Here is a 17,332-nt window from a genome sequence, read left to right on the forward strand (position 1 = left end):
TGACGACAATAAATAATGATGAAGAACAATGTGTTTGATTACCTTTGATTATCATGATTTGACAACGATGGAGGTGGTCGTGGTGGTGAGGAATTCAGGAGGATAATTCCTCGGGAGATGCAGGTGTGGATAACAACACACGGTTATTTTAGCACTGGCGAGTATGAGCCGTAACACTTTCCCTGATTGCATTTGCGTGCTTGTTAATGATCCCACAGTCGACTCGTTTGGTATAAACGAGTACATATAAAGTAAACGTGTAATGAGCGACTTCCGCGACACGTCGTGTAGAGGGTACTTCTTTATTTCTGACACTGGGCACAACAGGCCAACACTTGTTCTTCCTCACACTGAGCATAACTCTAGGTATTAACACCTCTACTGGCTACACACACAGCTGATCACTCGGCGGCATCCCATTACCCTCACTCGGCCCTGCCGCTCACTGGCGGCGTGACGATGACCGCGATGGAAACCACGCAGGAAATCTTCCACGTGACCGGACGACGAAGAGAGATGTCAGCGAGCAGATACGCAGCCAGGACCCAGGACCCCACACACGAGCCCCAGGCCCTGGGTCCACTCCCCCTTATATCCCCCCAGGCGTGGCTAGGCCCCGCCTCTGGCCATGCCCTCTCGTGGAACTCTTGGAGCAGGTTCCCGGAGTATCTCGGCTAACCCCACCTGTTACCTTTGCCCCAGATACACCTCCTTCTCTGATTGGTTGGTACTTAACCGTGCCCATACCCGTGATTCCCTTTCTGGCCAGCAGGTGACACCCTGTCAGTACACATCCACAATAGCGAGTTCAGAGCAGGATTACTGTGAGACTGAGTACGAAGTGGGTAGCCAAGCTTGCGTATCTCATCTTCTGAGACAGTTTCAAATGTAACAACATTCTGCGCGCACCTCCCCTGTATTGGTGGTCTGGCACTACATACACCCATGTACACTGGAGTCTGGCGGGTCGTGAATTGCGAATTAATACACATTTAGGAACTCGTGAATATTAGAATCTGGCGAATCCAAAACTCATGCTGTAATGATACAGAGCGTATTATACTGTTGAGAATATATTAAAAGCACGTGATTATTTCGTTAAAGAGAAACAATATATGTAAAGGTAACATACATGAGCTATGTTTCCTTCACATTTCCGTCTCTACATAATACAAATAAAAGTGTTTCTTGAGCAACCCATCAGCTGCACGACCTTCTGGGAGTGCATAATTTCAGCAGTATTAATCCAAGACAAACTTTGGGACCGGTTTTGACATGCAGCGTCTCATTAGCACGGTCAGCAGACAAGGACCCTCTCTTTATACTCTGAGGTCCCAGTTCGACGCAAACTGATATAACTCTTAACTCCAGATAGTAATTAGCATCGTTGTGAAACACAATGTCTTGATTATTTATGTTGTTGTTTACATTATCCACAACCACTGGATTGATTATTCGTGTCGTGATGTGAATGAGGGAGATCTTCCCTGTGTAGAGATGATTGCTACTCACTATGCGGTAACCTGCAGTGCCACTGTGTGTCAAAGGGGCGCTACTACGTTACCTCTCTGGGGAAAACGGCCGGGGTTAAGGAGAGGTAAGAGCGGATCAAAAACGCAGATTCCTGCCAGACAAACGGCCGGGGTCAGACGCGGTAAAAGATGATCAAAACGACAGATTGGGAAGAACCAATCAGAGGGCTCCACGAGGGAGCGTAGGATTGGACAGAGCCAGCCATGAACTGGTATAAAAGGGCAAGCGCTGAGAACGCGAGGCAGTTCTTCCTACATGAAGACCGAAACCCAGGCTGAATATAGCAAGGACCCTGGACCAGGCCTTGCAGCCCTTCTAAGGGCTGAGGCTCAGAGTTACCAGTGGTCAGAGGAGAATAGGTCCTGGATAGGCAGGACCCTGGAACCCAGCCTTGCAGCCCTTCTAAGGGCTGAGGCTCAGCGTGACCAGTGGTCGGGGACCCACCGAGCCAGCGGTGGGTCAGTTAGCCTCCCTTAGGTTCCAGCCGGAGGACGTTAGGTTAGCGGGTAGACTTGTGTGTAGTTCCCGCCAAGTCCAGAGGCTGTACCTCCTTAGGTTAGCGGGTATACTTGTGTGTAGTTCCCGCCAAGCCCGGAGGCTGTACCTCCTTAGGTTAACGGGTAAGGGGACCGTATATCCCTTGTGTGTTAGGGACCGTATCGAAGAAAAGACAATAAACAGTGTATACCTCAAATAAATGTATTCGTCCGTAATTCAAAACACTACAACTGGGGTCAGAAGTGGTTGAAGCAAAAGAAATTGAAACAAGACGAACAGCCCGCGTGTGAGGTCTGGATGAAGAGAACTCCGACTTACCTGCGAGAGTTGAAAACGCCACTGAAGATGCCAGCATGCTGCCGGCTGCCCAACCACCAGCTCGACAGCTGATCGCCATGGGCGACAACATCCGAGCTGCACACGGCCGTCCCGCCCAACTGCTACATGCTGCAGCCTCCATGCTCGAAGAAATCAACTCGGGGACTGCGGGCGGAGCGGACCGGCCGCCTGCGGACGTTCCCGCCATTGGGCAAACTGAACAGTTCAAATTTCCCGCTGAGGGATCACGTGCTTCCACCAGAAGTGGAAGCCAGGTGCATCTTGGGAATGTTGTGGGCCAATCACAACAGGCCGCGTCATCGGCAAGCGACGCTGGCAACTTAAGTTGCTCAGCCGACGCCGCTTCATCACAGCGGCGTCATTGTACAGTGGATGCTATTGGCCAAGCAATTGCCGATTTTCAGATCGATTCCGAACAAGTTGACGAAGAGAAGCCGGCCCATTTTTCGGGAGTTCGCGTCTACAGGGGCGACTGGGTGGCATTCCAGCGTCGCTTCCTCAGCCACCAAGAGATGGTGGGCTGGTCGGACGCACAGGCGCTATGGACACTGCCGGCCACCTTGGATGATGATGCTCTCACCGTGCTCATCACCGTTCCCAAGCAGCAATGGGTGACTCTACAAGCAGCATTTCGGCGAATGTGCGACATCTACAGACCTCCTTCTGATGTCCGTCACCATTTTTACGAGAGACGGCGCAACCCCAAAGAATCGCCACTGGCGTTTGGTACAACTCTACTCGCCATGGCCAGGGCTGCTTACCCAGGCATGGACAACGAAGCCATCGACGCTCTCGTGCTCCAGAAGCTGCTGGAGCTGGCGCGCGAGCTGCGCATTAGTATCCAGGCCATGGATGACGAAAATATGTTCTCGCTGCGAGCAGCTTGGAGCATCCATGCTCATCTGTTGCTCCACCGGGATGCGACCATTGCCGCCTCAGCTTCGAGATTGGAGCCTGCCAGCAGGGACGACGGCTTCTCCCCCGACCATGCCTTCGCAGCGTCCAAGGCAATGGGCCGGCGATTGTCCGACCACGCCGGGCGCCACGACAACCAGCAGCGGGGACGGCCTTTCCCCCCACAGCGACGTTACATGCTTCAACTGTGGACGATGAAGCCACATTTTCACCGACTGCCGTGCGCCTCGACAATGCTCCTCCGGACCACCAGGTCAAGAGTACAGGGCGTCCACGGCATCGCGGCACAAACAGGCAAGTCGCGACACCTCTCACATTCGGCCCTCACTCACACCTTACACACCGCGCCGCGCCATTGATAATACTCGTGATTCAGCGTATTATGCACGGCGTTCCGGTGATTCTACACGGCCTCTCTGACCTGGGTAGTGGTCGGAGCTGGCCCATAGGGTAGTCACGGCTCCTCGGTGGTTGTCGGTTCAATCGAGGGTGTAGAATTTCGCGTTTTTGGTCGATACAGGTGCGTGAGCTACTATCATTTCTGATTTGATTTATAATATGCTGCCTCAATTTAACACGTAGGCTTTCGCGACCAATATTATTCATAATCAACGTTTTTGGGTTTAGATCGCGTTATTTATAAATGTGTCGTAACCCTCCACCACCCGACACGGCCAATCGGTAAAAAAAGTGTCACGTTGACAAAAGACAAATAGTTCACTGCTTTAGCCTACCGGTGTGTTAAAGCATGAAACCACAACATTTACAATTTGAGTACGACGTTTCACTGGTAATTGCAACCAGCATCATCGATCTAAACCCGATGATGCTGGTTGCAATTACCAGCGAAACGTCGTACTCAAATTGTAAATGTTGTGGTGTCATGCTTTAACACACCCGGTGGGCTAAAGCAGTGAACTATTTGTCTTTTGTCAACGTGACACTTTTTTTACTGATTGGCCGTGTCGGGTGGTGGAGGGTTACGACACATTTATAAATAACGCGATCTAAACCCAAAAACGTTGATTATGAATATACTGCCTGTACAATGTCGACCCTTGCAGGGGGTTTCTGTCCCGTGTTTTGCCGCTAATGGGAGTTCATTGGGCATTACCGGCCAAATTCGTGTGCAAATTTCAATTAGCGATATAAAATTTTCCGGTCCTGTTTTGGTCTCCTCTTCCCTCGTAGTACCGTGTTTGCTAGGCACGGACTTTCTTGTGAAAATGCCTCTGAAAATCCTTGCGTATCAAGGTTGCATTGAACTCCTGTCGGGCCGTTGAATGGCATATTTACCCTCGTCCGCGCATCCACGCACGGCCAATGCCTCTGTGCAGGCAATCGCTGACTGCTCAGTACGCATTCCGCCAGGAACACAAATGCTCGTACCCTTGCGATTAAAAAAAACGCTCGCCACAAACGCCTTGGTACATGGCGTTTTGTTGGGGCCTTCTAACATGGCGGTTAGGGGCCTCAAACTGGTGGCCACACAGACCCTCGTAGCGGCCGAGAGGGAACCATTTCTGCAGGTTTTGAATGTCGGCCTGTCCACGACTGTCGTTTCACAGGGGACTGTGCTCGCTCATGCGACGCCGGCGCCCCTGGGGACCAAGGTTGTGGGACACGTGTTTGACAGGCCAGCGATTCAACCTCCTTCAAAATCGGGCTGAGGGATGGTTGGATGCACTCTGCGCAGACACTTCTGATTTATCCAGGTCGCAGCAGATGAAATTGCGTGCTCTTTTCTCTGATGTATTCAGATGTATTCATTAAATCCAAATTCGATATTGACTGCACCAAGCTGCTGCATCATCACATTGATACTGGTGACGCTACCCCTATCCGGCAAAACCCGTTACGGCTCAGCCCAGCAGAGAAACAGCATGTTAAATCCGCAGTTGATGACATGCTGGCGTCTGGTATCATTTCCCCTTCTACCAGTCCCTGGGGTGCTTCAATAGTGCTGGTCAAAAAGCACGATGGCAGTCTTAGTTTTTGCGGTGGCTGACGCCTACCGTCTCTCCCACGTATGGACGAATCATTAGATGCCCTGGCAGGGGCATGTTATTTTTCCACTCTGGATCTTCTGTCGGGGTTTTGGCAACTTCCCCTTGACGAGGCATCCAAACCGAAGACTGCTTTTTGGACACCACAGGGCCTTTTCGAGTTTAATAGGTTGCCCATGCGTCTCCACTCGGCTCCAGCGACGTTCCAGAGGCTCATGGAGCTTGTCCTCGCTGGGCTCCAGTGGGACTCATGTCTCATTTACCTTGACGACGTCATCGTTTTTAGCCACACGTTCAATGAACACCTTGAGTGGTTGCGCGCTGTCTTCTTGAAAATGTGTGCTGCTAATTTAAAATTCAAGCCGCAGAAATGTTATCTTCTGCGTGAGTCTGTGTGCTATTTGGGCTACAGTCAGCCACTCTGGAATCTCTACCGACCCCGAAAAAATCAAGTGTGTTAGCCAATGGCCTACCCCTACCTCTGCAGGGGATGTTCGCAGTTTTATTGGTTTTGCGTCGTATTACTGACGTTTTGTTGCTGGCTTTACGACGATCGCCAAGCCGCTTCATGCCCTCACGTCGAAAGGGGTGAAGTTCCATTGTGGGGACACAGAACAGGTCGCGTTTGACTCCCTGCGAAACGCTCTCATGACGGCACCGCCCCTGGCTTACCGCGATTTTTCTGAACCATTTATACTGGACACCGATGCTAGCAACACTGGGATTGGCGGAGTGCTGTCCCAAAATATCGATTGCGTCGAAAGGGTCGTTGCCTATGATAGCAGGGTTTTGTCTCCTGCTGAGCAACGTTATTGTGTAACCCGACGCGAGCTGCTAGCCAATACAGGCCGTACCTGTACGGTCAGAATTTTACCGTGTGGTCTGATCATTCAGCATTACAGTATGCTCTGTGTGTTGATCAACCATCCGGCCAGCTTTCTCGGTGGCTCGAAGTCCTCCAGGAATGTAATTTAAATGTTACTTATTGCAAGGGTACACAACACACTAATGCCGATGCATTGTCTCGCCTCCCGCCGGTGCAAAAATGCGCGTGTTTCTTGGGTTCTGGCCGTTGCAAGCCGCCACTGACTGAGCCAGTCGCGTCTCTCGCAACAGTGTCTGCCGCGTTTTCCTCCGACTCAGTGCCGATGTTGGTCCATGCAGATCCAAAGGCCAGCGACGACTTACTGGGGCTAACATTGGCCGACTGGGGCTAACATTGGCCGACTGGGGTCGGCACCAGATAAACGACGTATCAATGTTGGCTCTACGTTGTCACGCAAATAATATGGCTCCACGTCACGGGAAATTCAATTAATTCGTTATGCGGCGTGGTCGCTCTCGATATTTTGGGCCATTTTCCTACTACGCTGCGTGATAACAAGTACCTTCTGGTTGGGATGGAGTATTTTACGCGGTGGCCTATCGCCTGGGCCCTCCCCAACCAGTCGGCGGCAGCCGTCGTGGACGCCTTTGTTCAGGGCTACGTCCTGGATAAGGGCGCTCCAGAACGGCTGCTGACCGATCAAGAAATACAAATTTTAGGTGCCCTGTTGAACGATCTGTGCCGCCTTTTTGGCACAAAGAAGGTGCACACTTTGCCCTACCATCCTCAAACAGATGGGATGGTAGAGCGCCTGCCTAGAACCCTCACCTCTATGCTATGCCATCAGGTTAACGAATCCCACCTCGATTGGGACTTGCAGGTTCCGGGGGTCCTCGCCGCATACCGCATGGTGCTACATGTGGCGACGGGGTTTTCCCCATTCTTTCTAATGTACGGCAGGGATGCCATTCCCCCCGCCGACGTTTGGTTGGATATAGCGCAGCCACTGCAGAAATCTAAGCTTACTGACCACCTGCGGTTCAACCTCCATAAGCTGGCTGAGGCGCGTGTGGCTGCCATTGAAAATTTGGCCTCCTGCCAGCAGCTGTTTGGGACGGCGTCGCTGGTTCGTCCACCCTTCTCGGTTGAAGCCCTTCTGTCGCGCCACGCGTCCCTGCGTCACACACACATTACGGGGGCCGAGCGTGTGATGCATCCGACGAGCCAGAGGTTGCCCCATTGGTGCCTAACTTACACCGCAGACATGTCCTTCCTCCTGCAGATGACGCGGGAGTGATGGGGCTGTGCAGCCATGATCGGCCACGATGGACCACGAGTCATCAGGGGTCTCCACGGAGATACCTCCTGACCCACCTGACGCTCTTGTCGATTTCCCTGTTCCACCTGCGTCGCCGAAGAAGCCACCCGTCCCCTACGATGGCCCCGCAAAGCACATGTGCGCTAAATCCCGACGGTTTTCATAATAACCACCTTACTTCGCACGACATGGTCCCGTTTCTAAATCGTTTTTTCAGTACCCGTTGGCTGATTTTGTCGCGTTGCGCATGTTGTTCAATTATTATGCAACTTACCTTGTACATACGTTGTGTTATTAAGGGGGGGTATTTATATTGGGTGTTCTTGTTCTGTTAGCGAGGCACGCATATTTGGTTTGCATGTTGCTGTGGTTTTCCCATTTTTACAGCCAGGACGGCTGAAGCTACCGAAGGGGGGGGGGGGGTGATGTAGAGATGATAGCTACTCACTATTCGGTAACCTGCAGTGCCACTGTGTGTCAAAGGGGCGCTGCAGTGTTTCCTCTCTGGGGAAAATGGCCGGGGTCAAGGAGAGGTGAGATCGGATCAAATACGCAGATTTCCGCCAGACAAACGGCCGGGGTCAGACGTGGTAAACGAGGATCAAAACGACAGATTGGGAAGAACCAATCAGAGGGTTCCACGAGGGAGCGTGGGATTGGACAGAGCCAGCCATAAACCGGTATAAAAGGGCAAGCGCTGAGAGCGCGAGGCAATTCTCCCTACATGAAGACCGAAGCCCGGGCTGAAGATAGCTAGGACCCTGGACCAGGCCTTGCAGCCCTTCTAAGGGCTGAGGCTCAGAGTTACCAGTGGTCAGAGGAGAATAGGTCCTGGATAGGCAGGACCCTGGAACCCAGCCTTGCAGCCCTTCTAAGGGCTGAGGCTCAGCGTGACCAGTGGTCGGGGACCCACCGAGCCAGCGGTGGCTCAGTTAGCATCCCTTAGGTCCCAGCCGGAGGACGCTAGGTTAGCGGGTAGACTTGTGTGTAGTTCCCGCCAAGTCCAGAGGGTGTACCTCCTTAGGTTAGCGGGTAGACTTGTGTGTAGTTCCCTCCAAGTCCGGAGGCTGTACCTCCTTAGGTGAACGGGTAAGGGGACCGCATACCCCTTGTGTGTTAGGTACCGTGTTGAAGAAAGAACAATAAACAGTGAGTGCCTCAAAGGAGTTTATTTTTCCGTAATTCAAAACACTACACCTGCACTGTCTGGTGGGCGCACGCCAGGTGTGCTACAAATGATGCTCAAGCTACAGCGACAACGGGGATCATTGCGACGGTGGAGAACCTTAGTGACGGTCTGGGCTCTTTCCACCAGAAAATGCCACCAGAGAATGGGGCTACAGGGTTCCTGCTTCGTGTTAAGATGGACACTTTGCTCGGAACTGTGTTCTGTCTCTGATGAACCGACGTTAAACATCGGTCACCCTCAGTGAGTGTGTCATTCAAGGGGAGGAAGGTGTTTGGCCCACACAGAGGGTGGAGAGCTGGAGGACAAGGATGCCAGAAGATGGGGACCAGCAGGTGTCAGCTGTTGATGGAAGTGCAGAGGGCAAGGTTGGGAGAGCTGGTGGCTGCGGTATCAGGGGTGACATCGCTGGTCCGGGGCCAGCTGGAGGGGCAAGAGACAAAGATCTTGCTGGAGTCATTGGTGGAGGCCGTGCATTGTCAATGACTGGGCATCTTCACCGAGCAACTGCAGCCCCCCAACCTAGAGCTGCACACCACTACAGGTTTACCAAAAGATATTCCGAAACTAGCTGATCATTGTTTAAATAACACTTACTTCTTATGGAGAGGTGATTTCTTTAAACAAAAAAAAGGAACCGCAATGGGCTCCTTTATCTCCTGCTATAGCAAATCTGTACATGGAGAACTTTGAAACAAGAGCACTTGCCTCGAATACATTAAAACAATCCTTTTGGCTTAGATATGTTGATTACACTTTAGGTTGTCTGGCCACATGGTAAAGATGTACTTAATAATTTTCAAAATCATCTCAATGCACAAAACCCGGCTATCCAGTTCACCATTGAAATGGAGGTGAAAAACAGACTCCCGTTCCTAGATATTTTGCTGGGACATGGTCTTAATGGCAAAATAACACACAGCATTTACCGAAAGAAAACGCACAATGATGCCTATCTGAATGCAGATTCACATCATCACCCAGCTCAGAAATCCTCTCTTATCAAAACACTCGTACATCGGGCAAAAACAGTGTCAGATGGTGAGAGTCTCGTGAGAGAGATTAAACATGTTAAGGAATCACTAAGACAGAATGGCTACAATAATGCTCAAAGTAACAAATCACTGAAGGCCAAATCACGAACGCAAAGCAACACTGCTGAAAGCGATAACATTGTTCAAACAATTAAAATACCATACATCTCAGGAGTAGCTGACAAATTAGGCCGGGTTTTGCAAAAGCAAAACATTAAAGTAATATTTGGTACAGTACACAAAATTCAAAAACTGGTATCTGGCACTAAAGACGAATTGCCTAAATTATCAACAGAAGGTGTATATCGGATTAATTGTTCATGTGGCAGATGCTATATTGGACAGACGGGACGCAACATCAGCGTAAGACGTAAAGAACACCAATGAAACATTAAATTATCTCAAACACAACTGTCGGTAGTGGCAGAGCATGCTTGTCAACAAGGACACTGAATTGATTTTGATAACGTTGAAGTGTTGTGTAAAACTAATTATTACTGGCCGAATAATTAGATAATCCATTGAAATTGAGAGAAACAGAAATAACTTCAATTGCTCTGACAGCTACAGGCTTAGTGTGGCCTGGAAGCGTATTATTAAATAACACAATTACAATTCCTTATAAGGTAAACAAATACCAATGAATAACAATTGAATGATTGCCAATCTATATAATTACAATACACTCCCCCTCTTTGCCTCGAATCACTGCACCAGATCAAATTAAATGATGACGCCACCCTGCTGCTGCTCTATTTAAGACCGGGAGCAACAGGAGAGCTTCACCATTCTTGCCCAATGAAGCTGATTGTAATTACCAGTGAAACGTCGTACTCAAATTTTAAAATGCTGTTGATTTTCTCTTCAACACACCGGTGGGCTAAAGTGAATTATGTTGTCCTTTTAAAAACGTGACACATTTTTTACTGTTTGGCCGTGTCGGGTGGTGGAGGGTTACGTCACATTTATAAATAACGCGATCTGCTTGTTTCTTCAATGCATTTCTAATTTTTCCATCGCTCATGTCACGATATTTACTCATACGTAGTACTGCGATACTGATAGCTGTGCCATCATCGGGGATTGCTGTGCCCGTCGATGTGTGTGTGAGTCGATGTGTGTGTCTTTGAGTCCATATGTGTGTGAGTGTAGAGCCATGCGTGTCTTTAAGTCAATGTTTGTGTGTGTGTCTTTGTCGAACGGACAACGCCCCATGTGGGTGTGTACGTCAAAGTGTTTATGTGTATCAATCCAAGTGTGCGTGTCAGTCCATTTGTGTGCGTATCAGTCGCTGTGTCTGTGTGTTAGTCCATGTGCGTGTGTTAGTCGATGTGTGTGCATGGCTCCATCTGAGTGTAAGTCAATGTGCGTTTGTGTGTCTTTGTGTATCAGTCAATGTGTGTGTGTACGTTGATGTGTATGTGTGTGTCACTCCATATGTGTGTGTTAGTCCACATGTGTGTGTAAGTCTATACATGTGTGTGTCACTCGATGTGTGTAAGTCAATGCGTGTGCGAGTCGATATGTGTGTATTCATCCATGTCTGTGTATCTAAAGTTGATGTCTGCGTGTCACAGTCCATATGTGTATGTGTGTGTAGGGCTATGTGTGTGTCAGTCTGTGTGTCGAAGTCCATGTGTGTGTGTGTCTTAGTCCATATGTGTGTGTGCAAGTACATATGTGTGTTTACGTCAATATGTGTTTGTGAGTCCACTTATGTCTGTGTGTGAGTCGGTGTGTGTGTGAGTCTGTACGTCCATATGTGTGTGTAACTCCATGTGTGTATATCTCAAGTGGATGTCTATGTGTGAGTCCATATGTGTGTGTGTAAGTCGATGTGCTTGTGTGTGTGAGTCGATATGTGTGTGTGTGTGTGTCTCAGTCCATGTGCGTGTGTGTTAGTCGCTGTGTGTGCATGCCTCCATGTTAGTCAGTAGAAGTCCATTTCTTTGCGTGTCTGTAGGTCCATGTGTGCATCTTAGTCCATGTGTGTGCTTTATTGACCTGCTCAAGGCCTATGATACCATCAGTAGACCTGGCCTCTGGGTTGTTCTTCGTGCTTTCCGAGTCCCTGACCCGCTGCTCACCATCCTTAAGGATCTTCATGATGGTAAGAGGCCCCGCGTCAAACTACGTGGCCGTAAGTCAGAGCCATTCCCTTTACACCTTGGGGTGCAACAGGGATGTCCTCTGCCTCCCACATTATTTAACATATATTTGGAGCACGTAGTTCGTGAAGTCTTCAATGGGAATTCTTCCGGTACCATCTCGTACAGATACAATGGGAGGCTGATCGATGCCCGGGTGCGGTCAAGGGATGCCCTCCCTATTGCTCAGTCACGTTATGTATGCCGATGATCTGATAATTGCTGCTCACTCAGAGGGGGAGTTCGAGGTGCTCCTGCTGAACCTGGAGCTTGCCACGAAGAGGTGGAGCCTTACCATCAGCCCCACCAAAACTAAGCACGAAGCTTCACGTCTTCTCGGCCACAGTCATTCCCTCCCTTCTCTACGCTTCTGAAACCTGGACCCCCCTAATGGAACATCTTCACCGGTGAGAAACATTTAGGATGGCCTGCCTACGATCCATCCTGGGTTGAACCATGCTGCATTGTGTGAGGAGCTTTGAAAGATGTGGACAAAGTCCCATCGGTGAGCTCCTCCGGCAGGCGCGGCTGTGTTGCCTGAGTCATGTAGCCCGCATGCCCAGCCACCGCATGCCTAAACAGTTTTTGTTCGGCCGCATCGAGGGGGCTAAACGGCCGTGGCACGGGCTGGAGAAGAGATAGAGTGATGTGGTACAGGAGGACGAGGAGCTGAGTGGACTTGCCGATGACTGGTACCAGCCGTGTCAAGATCGGCCTCTGTGGAGGAGGCTCCTGAAGGGCGCTACTGGGCAGTTGGAGGCAATCGCCCTCCAACAACAAGGGAGGGCGGAGGAGCGATGCTCACAACAACGAGCGGAGTGTCGGGTGACTAAAGTACAGCAAGTTGCCACAGTAGGGGCCACAGGTGGTGCATTAGCCAGTCGTCTCAGTCAGTCGACCTGTGCCATCTGGGTTTGCCCCGTGACCTCCTGCCAGCGGGCGTTCGACACTTCACGTGGCCTCAAGGTGCGCATAGCCTGGCACAAGCATTGTCGTGACGTCACCGCCACTTAGTGGTGAATGGCGGTTGTTGTTTTTCAGTCTATGTATGTGTCAGTGAATTTGTGTGTGTAACTCTATGTGTGTGTCAGTCTATTAATGTGTGTAACTACATGTGTGTGTCTGCCTTTTTCGCCCGGGCGACGCTGGGTACTTACCGCTAGTACCCTATATAATCGCTTGTCACAAATAGCTCTCTCTACTCACTACAGTAATTTTGCTGTGGCTGTTCCACCAGATGACGGAAGCGTGTGTTGCCTCCGAAACGTCATGATTTAATTTAGTTATTTTTATTTTTGTTTATGTTTTTTATTTTTCATCTACGTGACTTTACCGAAAGAACCAAAGAGAACTTGGATAAATTCCACCCGTTAATTCTCAAAAAAGTGATCCTCAAACACTTTATAATCTATCTACATTTCCGCTTCTCCATTCAGCCTCCAAACCCCCTCACCCTATTTTTGCTTCGCCGGGGATAGCACGTGGCTGCCGTATGCAACGACTCTTTCCACTCCATCAATTTTCTGCGACAAACAGCACCTATGCCCGTATCACTGGTATCGGTGTCCAGAATAAATATCTCTCCAAAATTCGGATATCCGAGCGGCGGTACGTCTGCTAAAGCGTCCCGCAGCGTTTCAAATGAACGCTGTTCCTCGTCACCCCATAGGAACGTTTTACCCTTTGCGGTCTATGTATGCATTGGCCTCGCAATTGTGGCAAAATCCTTGACAAATCGATGGGAGCATGACGCAAATCCCACGAAGCTACGCACCCCCGACACCGTTTTTCGGCACTGGCCAAGTGCGTACACAACTCGTTTTCTCCGCGTCAGTGGCGACTCCCGCCGCGCTGACAACATGACCCAAATACTTGACAGACGTTCTCAACAAATTGCATTTTTGGGGTTTAAATTTCAAAGTGGCGTCCCGTACCCAGCCAAACACAGCTCGCAACCGTTGCAAATGCCCCTCAAAATCCTTACTGAACACAATGACGTCGTTAAGGTATATCAAACATGACTCCCACTGCAATCCGGACAATACGAGTTCCATTAATCGTTGAAAGGTGGCTGGCGCGGAGTTCAGCCCCATTGGAAGTACGTTAAAATGAAGAATCCCTGAGGCGTTCGAAAGGCCGTCTTTGGCTTAGATTCTTCGTCCAGAGGCAATTGCCAAAAGCCAGACAAGAGATCAAGAGTCGAAAAAAATTTCGCGCTGGACAAGGCGTCCAATAAGTCATCAATGCGCGGGAGCGGGTACGCATCCGCCACCGAAATCTTATTTAGTTTACGATAATCAACACAAAATCGCAGCAAATCATCACGTTTTTCAACCAGTTCAATTACAGCCTCCCACGGGGTGGAAGACAATATTCTGTTGCAAAATTTAGTCCACCGTTTTCCGAATACAATCCTTCTCCAGCGGGCTCACACGGTGAAAATTTAAGCAAATCAGAGATGCATCTCTAGTATCAATGTGATGTCTCAATAGGGACATGCGACCGACATCATATTTCCCCGAGCTAAATACCTCCTTAAATTCCAAAAGCAGATTACGAAGACGCGACCGCTCAGGTGTCAAATCATCATTACATTCATGCAAATCCCGGAACCAGCCCGGTTCCTCACCACTCTGTGGCAGCGCATTTCCTTCCCCCGCTGCCAAGCACGCACCCCCATCCGAGTTCTGTGCAGCCGACTCGTGCGCTAACATAGTCCCTTCCTGAATAACAACCGACTCGTGCCCTGTATTAACAATCTGAATAAACGGTTCGCAATTTGCCGGCACCATCGTAAAAGCATCGACCAAGGAGGGCGACCGTGTCATGGCGTTTGACGGCGTCAACAATATACCTTCCCCCAGGTTGTCCAATGGCAGGCCCTTTTTCAAGCGCAACGGCACGAGCATCTGCGTTGCAGGCGGAACACGCACTGTGCGACTAACCACCGCCTGCACCACGGCATTTACATGAGCAAATTTAGATGGAGTTCACAAAAATTTAAGGCATTTCCCCGATGGCAATTCCAAACGTCCCCTCTGTATTGAGATCTTAATCGGCATCCTTTGCAAAAAATCTGTGCCCAACAAACATGGCACGGCCAGAACAGTCGAAACTAAAATATATCCCGTTACACACACCTCCCCAACTTGAATTGTTGCAAGCACACGACCCAAAATTCCCAAACTGCCCCCATTTGCCACTATACACGGGCCATCCACTGGTTCCAAAGCCTGGGGCGAGGTCGGCAATGAACGAAAAGTTTGCAAAGAAATTATGGTCGCTGAAGCCCCCGTATCGACAATTACTCTAATCTGTACCCCTTGAACAAGCACCATCACATCCGACGAACCCGGCGCGGCACCCAAAACACGATGAGCCAACGCACCCCATACAGCATTACCGTGCGAATCGTACAAAGGGGAATTTACAGTGTGTGGTGTCGCGGATGGGTGATGTGAAGGATACGGCCGTGTATTAAATGTGTCGCCTGTTGGTCCCGGAATGGGGAGAATCCGCGGTTGTCGTCTCCCGACATCCTCGGGAAGACGCCTCTCCGTCTCCAGCAGTCCCGTGCGAAGTGTCCTCGACGCTCGCACTCATAACACGTCTGCGGGGTGCCACCCCCGTACATCTTGGGGCGGCGAGGCAGGCTCGCGACCGGCCGTGCGGCCGCTGCTGCCAGCGACCCCGGTTCCTCCAACTCCGACGGGCCCCCGGCCGCCCTGGCGCACACCACCAGAGACTGTGCCGTCACCGCCACTGGTTCGTCGCGAAGATCCAGGTTGGCCTGGATGTTCCTGGCGATCTGCAAAGACGACCCGTCGTCGTTGTTGTTGCTGAGAAGTGAAAGGGCGACCTGTACTCCTTCGCCATCAGCAACATCTTCTCCTGGGCCAAGGAGTCAAGGGCGGCATGGTCCATCGCCGGGTAAGCCACTTGGCCGAGGGTCAACAGTGCACTGCGGTACGCGAGGGGAGATTCCGTCTCCGCCCGCTTCCTCAACTGAAACTTGCTCTTGACTCGTAAATGTCTTGCATTGCCGTGAATGCCTCCGTCAATGATGAGCGAACTTCCACAGAGAAGCCGTAGAACGCCGCCAGTGCATCGTCATCCAGGGCCGTCAGTAGGGCCCGTAACCCATCACCTTCTGTCCACCCGAGTGACTTGTACGCTGCACGAAACCGTCGTGTAAATGTCGTCCAGTCGCCAACTTTCGCCTCAAAACGTCCCACGTGCAGCCGGCGTCGTGAGCCCGGAGTAGGCGACCCCGGTGCCTCATTGGTGTCCGGCTCCACTCCTGGCATAGCGGGAGACATAGCTGCGCCATCGGCCACCGCTGGTGTCGCGAGCTCGTGCGGCGGCTGATCCAATCCCGTCGGCGCCTCCCGTATCGTTAGCATGAATCGTTCAAACTCCTTTGCAAGCACCGTCATCCTGGCCTCCCACTCAGCCATCGCAGCCCTCCATACGGGAGGCGGGCTTGCTTCGTCATCGTCGTCCGGGTCGTCCTCCTCCCGCGGAGGCGCCCAACCATCCAGGTCCATCGGGGGAGCGACAGCCTCCAGCCCCAACAGGTGTATCATGTCTGCATGCCGACAAGCCCGCCGGTACATTCTTCTTCTTAGCGACTTTCTTTGACATGTCGGCGCGGTTCTTTAATCACTTCTGACGCCAGTTGTAGTGCTCGACTTGACACGACAGCTTCTTGCTTTTCTCTCTCACTTTATTTCACTTATACCAATGAACATTCCTCCAGCTAGCACCAATCAACATTCCTCCAGCTAACACCGATCAACATTCCTCGTCCGCGCTCTCCGCTCGCTCGCCGCGTTCCGCCAGCCTCGCTCGCTCCGCGTCTTTCCGTCGACTCTCCTCTCCACTCTCCTGTCACAGTTCAGCCGCTCTTTTATCGGCTCCACCGTCACACTCAGCCGTATCTCTATCAGCTTCTCCGCCACACCCCAGCCGCTTTCTGCTGGCTTCGCCATCACACTCCAGCCGCTTCTGCTGGCATCTCAGTTGCTACCTTACCTTATATCTTACCACTGCTACCCGATACTTCTCCACTGCTACCCTACACTTCTCCACTGCTACCCTACACTTCTCCACTGCTACCCTACACTTCTCCACTGCTACTAGCTCTGCTGCTTCAACTCCACTGCTTCAACTCCAACATCCTCCGTCTCTTCCCAGGCGCGAACTCCCGTCTGCTCCAAAACCCCCTCTCTTTATCCCCGAGCCAATTAATCTTCAATTAATCTGAGGCATCCCCTGCGATGCCACTCGTTCCCATCCCCCACTGGCACCTGTCATGTTTTTCCAGGCAATGCGGCGCCACTTAGCGACAACAACAATTTCTCGGACAATCAGCGCCCTGCGTCCTTAATCACCCCTTACCATCTGCTACTGTCCTCAGACAGCACGGCACCAACTTTTAGATAAAAACTCCCAGCCAATCAGTGCCCTGTGTCCTTAGTTGCCCCCTACTCGTCTCTGACCTTCTCCCTATGCCTAACGACAACAACAA

The sequence above is a fragment of the Lethenteron reissneri genome, chromosome 43, assembly GCF_015708825.2.
Source record: "Lethenteron reissneri isolate LAM-NWPU_2019-01 chromosome 43, ASM1570882v1, whole genome shotgun sequence".
Taxonomy (NCBI): domain Eukaryota; kingdom Metazoa; phylum Chordata; class Hyperoartia; order Petromyzontiformes; family Petromyzontidae; genus Lethenteron; species Lethenteron reissneri.